The following is a 14,155-nucleotide window of genomic DNA, read 5'->3' as shown; positions in this document are numbered from 1 at the left end:
GTTCGAGATGTTACTCCTGCTTAATTTTAAATATCTGAAAGGTTAAAGCCCAATGCCTGACATTCAATCTGTGTTAACCTTCTTGATGAGAGCCGAGAAACATGAAGGATTAAAAATAATCAGACATTGGGGATACATCCTGCAACAGGCCAATACAGCACTTCAATTTAGCAACTGAAAAGAGGTCTACACCTCTTTAGGGAATTTTTGTACAGTATGAACCTCTGTGATCCGGGACTCTCAGGTCCAGCAACATCCATGGTCTGCTAGCACCAAGGATGTTGTTGCGCCAGAGAGCCTAGCAGCAGGGAGCAGAGCTGGGAGCTCCGTGGCCTGGGGTAGTGGCAGCCCCACCAGTTCTACCAGCCCCAGGGCAGTAGCAGCCCCAGCAGCCTCAAGGTTGGTTGCAGAGCCAGGAGTCTGGTGGCAGGAGAGTGCTGCCAATTCATAGAATACATGAACTGGAAGGGACCACAAGAGATCATCAAGTCCAGTCCCCTGCCCTCACAGCATGACTAAGCACCATCTAAATCATCTCTCATAGATGCCAGTCTAACCTGCTCTTAAATATCTCCAGTGATGGAGATGCCACAACCTCCACAGGCAATTTATTCCAGTGTTTAGCCACCCTGACAGTTAGGAAGTTTTTCCTAATGTCCAACCTAAACCTCTCTTGCTGGAATTTAAACCCCATTGCTTTTTATCCTATCATCAGAAGCCAAGGAGAACAATTTTTCTCCCTCTTGTAACACCCTTTTAGACACTTGAAAATCACTATCATGTCCCCTCTCAGTCTTCTTTTTTCTAAACTAAACAAGCCCAATTCTTTTAGCCATCCCTCATAGCTCATATTCTCTAGGCCTTAAATAATTTTTGTTCCTCTTCTCAGGACCTTCTCCAATTTTTCCACATCTTTCTTGAAATGTGGTGCTCAGAATTGGACACAGTACTCCAAACAACACCTAATCGGTGCAGAAGAGAGCCAAAGAATGACTTCTCGTGTCTTGCTCACAATACTCCTGTTAATGCATCCCAGAATCATGTTTGCTTTTTTTGAAACTGTGTCACACTGTTGACTCATTTAGCTTGTGATCCACTATGACCCTTAAATCCCTTTCAGCAGTAATCTTTCCTAAATAATCACTTCCTATTCTGTATGTGGGGAAAAGGAAGTTACTCACCTCCTGCAGTAACAATGGTTCTTCAAGATGTATGTCCCGATGGGTGCTCCACTGTAAGTGTCAGGTTGCCCTGGCGCTGCTGATCTGACTTTTCCATAGTAGTAGCCAGTCAGACCTTTAAAATGCTCTAGGCGCCTTGTGCCATTCGTGCCCTTTACCTCGCACATGCTCTTTACTTCTACTGAGTTCTTTGTAGACACCCGAGTATCTGAAAAAGGAAAAAAAGAGAAACTCTCCAAAGAAAGAGGAGGAAGGGTGTGTAATGGAGCACCCACAGGGATGCACATCTCAAAGAATCATCGTTACTTCATAAAGTAACTTCCTTTTTTTCTTCAAGTGATGTCCCCATGGGTGCTCCACTGTAGGTGACTTCACAGCAGTGGTCAGTTGCAGCAACAGATGGAAGGGTTCGGAGTCACCTTTTAGTAACAGTAGAGAGCACTGTGTTGGCTACTTCAGCATCATTGGAAAGGTTCTATATAGTATGGTGTAATGCCTCATAAAGATTTGGTCCGAGGACCATGTGGCAGCACAGCAAATATCTTGAAGCAGAATCCTTCAGAGGAAAGCCGTGGATGAAGCTACTGTCCTGGTGGCATGTACCCGAAGCTGATGAGGAAGAGGAAACTATAATGTTAGATATATATTGTGATAAAAGTGTACTACCCTTACAGTGTTCTGCAGTTGCAACAAAGAGACACTGTGAATTATGAAAGGGTCTTGTGTGGTCCATATAAAAGGAGAGGGCCCTTCTGACATCTAGAGTGTGGAGGAGTGCTTCCTGTGCAGACAAGTGCGGTTTTGGGTAGAAGGTAGGTAGTATAATTGGCTCATTGATATGGAAGCCTGAACACACCTTTGGTAGAAACGATCGGGGGGAGGGTGTAATATAATGCTGTGCGTAGTAAAAAATGTGTAGGTGGTAATGCTACCACCTGCATCACTGACCCTGCGAGCAGATGTTATTACTAAGAGAAAAGCCACTTTTGGAGGTCATTAGAGACAAGGAACATGTTGCTAAGGATTTGAATGGAGGTCGAGATAATGTGTCCAACACCAGCTACAAACTCCATAACGGTGGAGGAGGTCTATGGGGTAGAATTATGTTTTGGAGGCCCTTGAGAAACCTTGTAGTGATTAGGTGTGCTGAAGGCAGTGGAGGCGTAGAAAGCTGCATTACATATGTCATGGTAGCCAGGTGGCCCATCAGCTGTAAACATAACAGAACTGTCATGGTAGGGCATGTGGTGATTATAGCGACCAAGTCCTGTATTGTCTGGAACCTGTGTGATGGCAGGTAGTCCCGTGCTGTAGGGGAATCAAGGCAAGCCCTACGAACTCTACAGACTGGGAAAATTAAAGGGAGAACTTTTGGTCATTGATAATGAGACCTAGGGATTCAAGCAAGTCTCTTGTGGGGAGTATCATATGCAAGGTCTCTGCTTGACATAACCCTTTTATAAGGCAGTCATCAAGATAGGGGAAGATGATCACTCCCTGTTGATGCAAATATGCAGCTACACACGCCAGGATCTTGGAAAATACCCTGGGTGTTGAGGAGAGGCTAAAAAGTAGGACACGGCACTGAAAATGCTATAAAAAAATGGAGGCAGCATCTGTGAGACATATGGATAGTAACATAAAAGTAGGCATCTTGTAGGTTGAGGGCTGCAAACCAATCTCCCTTGTCTAGCGCTAGAATTATGGACACTAAGGTTACCGTCTTGGACCACTGTTTTTGTAGATATTTGTTTAGTTTTCATAGATCTAGGATGGGTCTCCATGAGAGGGGTCTCTGAAGAGGGAAAGAGAAGGGGGGTGAGATGGGGGAAATGAAGTGAAGGGGATGGAGTAACCGGATGCCACTATTTCCAAGACCCAATGATCCATTGTGATTGCCGCCCAGCGATGGTAGAATGGGCACAAACTATGATGAAATATAGTGGTTTGTTGGTGAAGATAGAATTGGGAGAGATTGCACAGGCCCCCAACTGATGTCTCAAACCTGCTGTTTGGCTGGCTGAGAGGTGCAGGCGCTGTTATTGGTGCTTCCTCTGAGTGTAAGGTTTGGAATGAGATTAGTCATAGGCTCTCTGTTGGTTTCTACGGTATGGAGATTCGCAGTGGTGCTGGTATGGGGTAAATCACCTTTGTATATAGGGGGGAGCGTACATCCCTAGGGTTCTGAGTGTTGTTCGAGAGTCCTCACTAGTGTGAAGGTCCTTATTTTTTGCCACAAACAGTTTCTTTATCAAAGGGAAGGTCCTTTACCTTGCCCTGAAGCTCTTTGGGGATTCCTGCCAATTGAAGCCAGGATTCTCTTCGCATAACGATGGACATTGTGGTGGATCTTGCCGCCATATCTGCCATGTCTAGGGCTATCTGTAAGGCTGTACATGCCATAGAATATCCCTCCTGAATAGCTGACTTGAGCACCGATCTTTTGTTATTGGGCAGGTACTCCATCAGGTCGGTTAACCTGGCACAGTTATCAAAGTCACGATTCTCCAGGAAAGCAGTAGTTTGCTGTGCATAGTAGGAGGGTAGTAGACGAATAGACCTTTCTTCCAACAAGATCTAAATCATTATCTTGGAATGTATTACGATATTGAGGTAACTTTGACCTCTGTTGGGCAGCATCAACCACCAATGAATTAGGCTGTGGGTGGGTAAACAGGAAGTCTAGACCCTGGGGGGACAGGATGAAATACTTTTTATCCACACATTTGTTAGTGGGAGAGGCAGACATAGGCATTTGCCAGATATCATCTACCCCTCCATAATTACCTTGTCTATAGGGAGTGCGATCTTCGGCCTCTGGGTAGGTTGAAGATTCTTCAGGAGGTGGTGCTGTTTTTCTTGGACCTCTGTAAGTTGCACCTCTTGAGTTGTAGCTACTCTTGAACAGTTCCTGAAATTACTTGAGATCATCCATTGGGGACATATCTCCCAGATGACTGCTTCCAGTGGGTGCATTGTCCGGATTGGGGGGGGTTTGTCCATGTCTGTTATTTGCCCTTCCTCTGTGTCTCACTGATCCATAGCAGCTTGTGTACATTCGGCTAGTCTAGATGATGGCGTGGGCAGAGCACTGGAATGGTTTCTGGATACAAGCCTCAGGTAGTAGGGTGGCCAGTGTCTATAGTATCGAGGTGGATATCGCCACTCCATCATCCACAGAGGGAGGTGATCATAAGGACAACTGTGCTTTGTGTGCCACAGAATGATCTCATGGGCAAGGAATGTTTTGAAAAGAGGACACTCCTATAGTCTTCCTCAAAGACGCTTCGCACTGTTGGCACCAGGGTTCTCTGAGATCTAGTGGATCCCCGAGATGAAGGGGGAGGCAAAGGAGAAATATGCTTAGTTTGTGTCGTGTGCAGTGCAGCCCTGGAAAGATGCTCCATCAGTGCCAGGGAGCGCGGTACTGATGATGGTGACAGCGGTGCCAGAGAGAAGACATGTTCTGGGCTCTCTAGTGTGGAAGACCCGTGATTTGATTTTGATGGTGCTTTCGTGGTGCTCAGTGGATGGTGATGCTGCAGATGTGGTAGAAGGTCTGTCTGCTTCATGTGACTTTGCCAGTGCTGGGATAATAGGCGGCACCGGTACTGGTTTCAATTCTGCAGACTCAGCGCAATGGGCAATCGCAGTGCTGGAAGTGCCTGGTTTATCACTGATGCTGACTCAGGATGCCGTAGCCAGTAGTGAACACATTGGAGAGACTTTTTTCCCATAGAATTCAGTGCGCGTGAGCCCACCTGTCTTTTTTCTAGCCTAATGGGCTCTGTGCGAGAGCCAGAGTCCCCAGTTTCAGGAAGCTGGAGGGCCTTGTCAAAGAGACGTATGTGAAGACATTTCCCTAGCATGACAAGCCCAGGCTGTGAGTTTGGTGCAGTGAACATGTGCCTCACATCTGACACACGAGTGCCTGTCCAACTCAGGCCTGGGTTCGCAACAGCTGTGACACTTTTTAAAACCTGGTGATCCCAGCATGATAAGGGTGCAGGTTGACAGTCCTTGTTGGGTTGCATCTTTTTGTTTGTTTGTTTGTTTTGAGGCCGCAGCTGAAGACCTTGCAACTCCACATGTTTATATTATGCTCTTCTACTCAGTTTTTACTTAAAAAAAAAATCAACTATAAAAACATAAAATTAACACTAACTATACTAACTAACAGTGAGTTTTACCTCAGAGTGGCACACACAGAGGAGTGAGAAAAGTTCCATCTGCAGCCAAGGGCAACAACGAAAGAACTAAGGAGGGGCCGGACCGCGTGAGTGAAGTAAAGGGCATAAACAGCACAAGTTGCCTAGAGTGCATGCATGGTCTGACCGGCTATTGCTATGGAAAAATCCGATCTGTAGTGCTGGGGCGACCCAACAAAGTGGCGCACCCACAGGGACATCATTCGAAGAACAGATTGATCCTTCCTAAGTGGAGTACTTTGCATTTGTACTTATTAAACTCCAACCTATTTACCTCAGACCATTTCTCTAGTTATTCCAGATCATTTTGAATTATGACCCTGTCCTGCAAAGCACTTGCCACCCCTCCCTGCTTGGTATCATCTGCATAATCAATAAGAAGATTTTGAACAGAACTGGTCCCACAACAGGCCACTGTAGAACCCCACTTGTTATGCCCTTCCAGCATGACTGTGAACCACTAATAACTACCATCTGAGAATGGTTATCCATCCAGTTATGCACCCATCTTATAGTAGCCCCATCTAGGTAGTGTTTCCCTAGTTTATTGATAAGGTCATCCGAGACCATATCAAATGTTTTACTTAAGTCTAGGTATCCCATGTCCACCGCTTCTCCCTTATCTACAGGATTTGTCAGCTCTGCTGACAGACCCCAGGAGAGTCCAGGGTTTTTCAGCAGAGGGGCAGAATTAATCTCCACTGGTCTGGCAGATTCTCTTGTTCAGGACTGATCAGAGGTCCAATCTTTTATATGGGTAGTTCGGTCTACTCAGCCTCTTGTATAGTCTTAAGATTTGGAGCAAATGTTAACTGATTTGCACCATTTGGGCACAAAGCTCATTCTCTGTCAATTAAGGCACACTTTCAAACACTAGCCATGTAGAAAAAAAAAACACATTAAAGTTTAATGCACATGGCCCTCAAGAGCAAAGCTGTCTGAAAGGCTCTGCACAGCATGACACGGCTGTCTTCATTAACGCAAGAGAGCAGACAGATACCACTGGGAGTCTAACAGTGCAGAGAACTTTCTTCGGCATTTCCTTTTCCAGTCAAATTCCCGTGAACTCTGTAAACAAATTGAGCATGTCTATAAATGTTTTATAGGATGATTCATTAACCATTGAGAGGAAGTATGCTCTCATAGCTTTAGTTCACCTCTGGGGGCCAGCAGACCTGTCTTCTGTGCCTAGCTCTGACACAAACTTGCTACCGAACCTCAACCAAGAAAGTTACCTTCCCTGGGCCTCATTCTCCATGTCAAAATGGGGACAGTAGTTCTTTATTTTAGTGAGTGAGTATTAAGCTTAATTCATTAATGGTGGTAAAGTACTTTAAAATATTCAGATGAGGGCAAGGTAGGCATGAAAAGTGTTATATTTTCAAGTACAGTAAAATTCCAATAGCCCGGCACTCCTGATAGTCCAGCATCAAAATGGCAAGAGCCTAATGAGAGAGCTTCGGCAAAAAAAGTCACAAGGTAACAGCGGCAGCAGCTGAACTGAGCAAAAAGGGTAAAAAAGGCTTAAAAAAACTAAAACATTACAGTATACTGTATGCAGTATGTACAATAAAAAGTATATACAGTATATAATGTATACAGTATATATATATAACCTGCTTATAGTACCGCCTGATAGTCCGGCATTTCTGATAATCTGGCACCACCTAAGTCCCATAGGATTATCGGAAGTCTACTGTACTCTGTCAGTCTAGAGCAATGGCGCTCAAACTTATTTGAGACCCCTTCTTCAGGTCTCAGGTAATGTATACCTCTCCTTGCCCTTCCCCAGGTATGTGTCTCCTCCACCCCCACCTGAAGGCAGAGCAGAGAGCAGCAACTTCTGGCTGAGCCCAACCCTGAAGGCAGCACCACACCAGCAGCACAAAAGAAAGGGTGGCAATGTGAAAAGGATTATTTGTCATCACTGCTCACAGCAGATTTACTGACCCTTTACTTCTTTGCTGGTTCTTCCACCTTGAGGCTGGTAGCTGGAGCCCCACTGCCTCCAGGTGAGAGATGGGGGGGCAGGAGGGGAGAGAAGGGAGAGAAAGGAAGGAGAACCTGAGCCCAGGCTGCCTCCCAGTGAAGGATTGGTGTGGGGAGGAAGGGGGGAGATCAGGAAAATGTTCATGTGGCATATGGTTGACATAGCATATCACCTTCTTCCAATCCCCTCAGGACAGAGGTGTGTCCAGAGCACAATTCAGCATGAGGGATTTCCTGTTGCTAAAATGGCCCCAGGTGCTGTAGCAGCTGAGCACACACTTGAGAAGCCCCAAAGACTGTGCTGTTACGGACTAGGATGTGGGTGATCGGGTCTGATGAGCAGAGCAGGTGTACAGGTTGGGAAATGAGCCAAGGGTCAGCACCAGAGTCAACTGACAATTACCAGAGCCAGAGGGTCAAGCCAGAGTCAGAACCAGGAACTGAATCTGAGAGTCCGAGCCAAGATAAAGATGTCAAATGCCAGAGGAAACGGCCAAGTCAGAGTCAAAAGGTAGGGTCAGAGCCAGGACAGGCCACTGCGGATTGGATGCAAGGCTGAAAATGATGCAGAGACCAAGCATAGTGGGAACAGAAGCAAAGACCGGAACCAGGCTGGGTGCAGCAGGCAACCACAACAGAAATCCACCCTGTTGCTCAAACTTCCTGTTTTTCCTCCTGGCTTAAAGAGTGTTGATGGAACAATAGGTGCGACTGGCTGATCCTCCACTCAGAGCTCCTGTGTGTGGTGTCCTGCCTATAACTCTAGTAGTTTCTCAGCCCAGCCAACTTCAGCAGCCATTGGGTAGAGAGCAGGAAATAGCAGTTGTTTGGGGATGCCCAGGTCTGTGTTCAAAACCAAAGAAATCACCTGCCCTAGCTTGTGCTGGGGGATGAATTAGCTCCAGGCCTGGGAGGCCATAAATGTGGCATATAACCCTTTTATTTTTCAAGGTTAACTAGGTTTGAGAATCTTGCCTTGATGTGTTACGAAAGGTGTGTATTCAGTCAATCACCATGGATGGTGAAGACCAACCGCTTTGCTCTCCACATCCTCTTCCTCCTTTTCCCAGACAGAACTGAGAGAGAGATCCCTACCCAGAATAGTCACCTGGAATATGTGATATCAACATACAAACTCTCCCACCTCCCAGGTGCAACCAATTCACTAATGGTTATTCTGGATGGAGGCTCTCTCTTCCTGTTTTTTGTTTTTGTTTGTTTGTTGTTTTGTTTTTGTTTGGTTTTTTTAAACCCAACAAAAGCTCAAATTGATGCTGTGGTGTGAAACAAAAGCAGAAGTTGAAATCTCAAAAATGTCATGAAACGGCATTTTTATTTTCCAGACAACCCTACTGCTGGCTCTTGTAGCAAGGGGAGATGTGGGACTAGAATATCAGAATGACCATATTGAGTCAAATCAATGGTCCGTTTCGCTTAGTACTTATTCTTCTGATAGTGGCCAATTGCAGGTGCTTTAGAGGGAATTAACTGATTGATCTCCTGTCATTCACTACCAGCTTCTAGCAATCGAAGGACAGAGGCAAAGAATCAAAAAGGCAAATTACAAGATTTCTAGCTCCTAGTGCTGAGGGATTAGCAAGTTACTATGATGTCTCCTTACTGATTTATTTAAAAGTTAAATACACATCACATGGCAAACTTCAAATGTCCAGTTCCTCTCACCTGCTTGAATACTGCCTTCGTCCCATTCTTGTGATACTGAAGCAATTATACAGCACTTCCTCTTCCTGCCAATTCACATGCCATGCCGGGCCTGGAATGTTATCCTACTTTGTAAGGCTGTAGGTGGGAACCGAGGCAAAACCTCCCTGTCTTTCACATGAAGATTCTGGCTGGTTCATGTGGCCAGAGGAATGGGATAGAGTGATTGTTAAGTATTTGCTGTAAAGAACACAAGATGCTATGTCGTTTAATTGCAGTGACACTCCTCTCTTTTCATTTTCCTCCTTTTTACCTGCTGCTTAAAAGCAGCAATTTATTTGCCTGGCTTTTCAGAAATGTTTAAAATTAAAAGACTAAAAGTAATCTTTGTAATGCCTACATAATGTGACATGGAACATTTCCACTTAGCAATTAAACAAGAGTCATTAAAGATGATGTAAGAATATGGATACAATAGCAGTATTATTACCTGCGATTCCTGGAGACAGCTAAAGCTTCAATAAAACATTCTGAAGAGGTTGGCATGATTTAGGATTTATATTTTCATATTAATAGGTATAGACTTGCGCATGGCTTAATTAACACACACGAGCAGTTATGTTTCACAATCACTGATTTCTCTCTCAATTTGGTGTTTGCTTTTGTGTTGTTCTAGGTGCCAAGATTGCATTTTGAACACTGGTTCTGAAACATTTCAAATGTTTTAAATCAGTGTTAATGATGCCTTGTGCTGAAAATGCCCCCATTTCTCACCTCCAGGACATATCTGTCCTAGTATGGGCCTATCTAAGGTTCTTGTCTACACTTAACACCACGACTCTACCACTGTCCTGCTTCAGTGTAGACATTCCCTAAGCCAATGTTAGGGATTGTGTGATCAGTGGGAATCTTCCACTCCCTGGAGAGATGGCAGAGATGATTACACAGGCATTTGGGTTGGCTTAACTACGCTCCTTGGGAAGTAGATTTTTCCTGAATTTCCATTAAATTGGCCTAATTTTCTAGTGTAGACAAAGCCTAATAGGGAGTTTTGCAATGACACTGGCTATTATGCTACTCGAGGGAGCTGACAACTGTGCTAGGACCCTGGGCAAGATGTGTGTAAAGGAGAGGGCAGAGCAGCTCCATGCTCCTAGAAGGGGCGAGGCCTCAGGTGGAAGAGGTGGGAGGTAGGGCAGTCAGCCCACAACACTGCCCAAAATATGCCATGCTGTCCCCCTCCCCAGCCCTTTAGAACCACCCAGAATGTGCCACACGGTGCTCCAGTGGCAATTTAAAGGGCCAGGGGCTCCAGCTATCACTGCTGCCACAATAGCAGCAAGGGCAGAGACTAGGAGTCCCAGACTCTTGAGAATCACTGGGCCCCAGGGAAGTTGCCTCCTTTGCCTGCCTCCGTGGGTGGGCCTGATGTTACTGATAATGGGTCAAATCCTGATCTTTGCATATAGCCTTACAAGAAACCTGACTCCCTGCTCTCCAGCCCCCGAGCACTAGCACAGCTGCCTGTGATTTATAACATGACTTGCCTCTCTCCCATCCCTCCACATGGAGCATAGGCCGGTAGATCCATCACCGGGACCTTGGTACCAATGGGACTGCCTTTCTACTAACTGCAGGATTTGGTGAGTAATAATAATTCGCCCATAAATAGCATCTACCAGCTGAAAAGCTCAAAGTACTTTACAGTTCATTCACTTATGTCTATCATGCTGCCCCTGTGAGCTAGCTAGGTAAAACATCACTACAACTTACAGAGGACAACACAGATATCAGACACTAAGCCTATGTCACCTCTAAATCCTCTGCTTTACTCACTGGATTTGCTTCCTGTCATATACACATTTCTTCATCTTTCTGTGTAACAAAGGGATCTGCTTGTCATGGTTGTTTTGCAAACTTTCATTTGCACCCCAATGTTTTCCTTATTAGTTAGAGATTCAAACTACTTTTGTTAAAACTATACCTCTAGCTCTCGTAGTGAAAATTTATAGCCTGTTGAATAATCTCTAACCAAGGCAATTCAAGCCACATCCTGCTGCGTTACTCAAATGGTTTTGTATTGTAAAACATTCCAAAAGTAATATAATCAGCCTGCAGAAGCAATGACCTTCTCTAAACTGTTTTGACTAGCTGTAATCAAGGCTCAGTCTCTTTATACTACAGTGCAGAAGTAACAATATTCAGCCTGCTTACCAAAAATATACCACACTATAAACTGGAGGACAAAATAATCCTGATACTGATTAGGCTGCATTAAAAATTGTCCTTCTTTGGGCAGAGGGCTAGACTCGATGACCTCCTGAGGTCTCTTCCAGTCCTATGATTCTAAAATGTTACTGAAGCAAACCATCAGCAATAATAAGGATACTGGCAGGACAGCAATACAGCAAGTTGAATCCTACAACTTATGCATGGGCAGTTCCTGACTGAATTAAAATGGGACTCCACTCACGAAGTTCTACCATTAGGGCTTTTCACATACCAAATTTTTCTGTAGGGCAACGTCTACACTGCCTAGTCTTGCACAAGAACATATGCAAATGAGGCGTGGTGATGAATATCACTGCACCTCATTTGCATACTTGATGAACTGCCATTTTTGCGCAAGAAAGAGCAGTCTACGCTGTTCCTTGTGCAAAAAACCCCTCTTGTGCAAGAGCCATTCTGCCGCTTATTTTCAGGCAGAACGGCTCTTGCGCAAGAGGGGGTTTTTGTGCAAAAAGGAGCAGTGTAGACTGCTCTTCCTTGTGCGAAAGCTCCTTGTGCAAAAATGGCAGCTCATTAAATATGCAAATGAGGCATGGGGATATTCATCGCCACACCTCATTTGCATATGTTCTTGTGCAAGACTGGACAGTGTAGACGTAGCTTAGCAGTTTAGCTTTTATACCAGGGATGAGGAACCTATGACCTGCAAGCCAAATCCAATCCCCAACTTTTCCTTGCTCTGGCCTGTGAGGTTCAGGGCTCTTCCCTGCAGCAGGCAGAAGTAGTGAAGAGCCTGGCACTATAGCCCCTGTGGGTATGTCTACACTGCGGGTTTTTTTACAGAAGAGGATATGCAAATGACACATTCATTTGCATATTTTCTTCCTATTCTTTTTGCAGAAGAGGTTTGCCGCTAGAAAGCCTTGTGTAGACGGAGCCATTTGTCGGGAAAAAACCCTTTTCCACAAGATCTCTTATTCCTCAAAAATCAAGGTTTACAGGCTCTTGCAAAAAAGGTTTTTTTTTCCCCAACAAATGGCCCCGTCTACACGGGTCTACTTATCAGCAAAACCTCTTCCGCAAGAAGAATGGGAAGAAAATATGCAAATGAGTGTACCATTTGCATAACATCTTTCGCAAAAAGAACACAGTGTAGACATAGCCCGTGTGGCCAGATCTACCTGGTTGGGGGAGGAAGCAGCTCTGTGCACTGCCATTCCCCTCCCCTCTTCCTTGGCTGTGGGGAACAGCAAGGGCCTGCAAGCTCCACCCATTCCCATTGACTGGGAATCTCTATATATTCACACACAGTTTTTTATTCTATTCATGCAATATTGCAGTTATTTGGATACGGTTACATCTATTCAGTAATACAAAGAGTAAACCAAATTATATCATGAAAATATCTAATATGTAGCCACAGCAATTATTTGAAATACATACACATTGAAATAAATTGCAATATATACCCCCAAAATATTCAGTGAAAGGCCAACAAGTCTGTGTGTGTATTTGATCAGTTTAATGTATGTGTGTGCATATATGTTTTATAGATACAAATAATTCTCCATAGCCATATGGCTAGAATGTTTAGATTATACTGAACAGCATTTTTCCCTTCGGTTTTTAAGCAAATTCAATATTTATCATACATTTTCTTGCATGTAATAATGCAGTGTATGTTATTAAATATATAGGACTGTACTGGATATTGCAACGTTTCCATCCATGAACCCTCTTCCAAAAAAGCCCTTGAACCTTGTCCAAAAGTCCAACCCTTGAGCAAATTACATAGGTCTTCTCCAACTAGGGATGTTACATTTAGATTAATCAACTAATTGACTAGTCAATGGATTCTCCATCAACTAGCTGATTAGTCAATAAGGGGAGGGAGCCACAGCGGGGTTAGCGCCTGGCCCTGTGAGTTAACCCTGCTATGGCTCTGCCTTTTAAATGTATTAAGAGCCAATAGTCTCTGAAAATATTTAAAATGTAGAAGCGCAGTAGGGGAGGACCTAGTGTGAGCTGGGCCAGCTGATTTCTGGATTGGGCTGAGTCTCCCCGCAGTGCTCCAGCATTTTAAATGTATTAAAAACCAGCAGGCTCTTAATACATTTAAAAATCAGAGGTGCCGCATCTGGGACTGGGCACGAGCCATGAATCAGCTGGTTTTCTTTCGGTATCAGTAAGTAGCTCCTTTAATTCTGTCTTATTACGTGAGCGGAGAACCATTTGTTGATTGGTCATCCAGTCACAGCATCGTGAGTGGTCTTTACAACAGAAATGGGTAGGCTTTCTAAAGGTGAAAGGTCTCTTGGGGGTGGCGCTGAAGGTAATGCACTATCTGCCTCCATTAGAGCCTCCCACGGGTATGGAGGTGGGGAACGTTTTTCTTGGAGTGATAGGCCACTCATAGTCTTGGTGCTCCGGATTCTTTGAGTCCGAGGCTGGCGTCATGGCCACGGTACACAATGCTGTCTCAGCATTTTTTGGCGGGTCTGAGGCTGATGTTACGGCCGCAATACGCAATGCCACCTCAGCATTTCCCAATCTATAGAAGGTTTGTTTTAAAGCATGCCAGAGCATCCCAATTACCTTTTCTGATTGGTAATTATCGGGACCTATCTTTTTTATGTTTTTTAATCTCCAGCAATTCGTCTAAGGTGTGGATTAAAATACTAAATCCAGCAGTGCCAAAGGGGGTTTTTGGTCTAAAGTTGGTAGGTTTTGAAGGGTGTCCTACTTTCTTTAGTATTTTCTCAATAGAACTTAAAATATTTTCGGATGGGTTGACATTATTTTCATTGCCCCCAGTTTTTATTAACTTTGGTCCTTCATTTTCATTTACGGGGTAGAAGGACAGATGGGGGGTTCCGAGTAACAAAC

General features: G+C 44.6%; 1 long non-coding RNA gene across 1 annotated transcript in view; it reads right to left on the bottom strand.

Moving 5' to 3' along the window:
* Window positions 1-14,155, bottom strand: part of LOC142828954 (uncharacterized) — a 142,913-nt gene that overhangs the window by 78,200 nt on the left and 50,558 nt on the right. The window lies entirely within an intron of this gene.

Source organism: Pelodiscus sinensis, chromosome 4 (genome assembly GCF_049634645.1).
Source record: "Pelodiscus sinensis isolate JC-2024 chromosome 4, ASM4963464v1, whole genome shotgun sequence".
NCBI lineage: Eukaryota > Metazoa > Chordata > Testudines > Trionychidae > Pelodiscus > Pelodiscus sinensis.
Note: the sequence above shows the minus strand (reverse complement) of the source record. Positions and strands in the feature narration are given on the sequence as shown.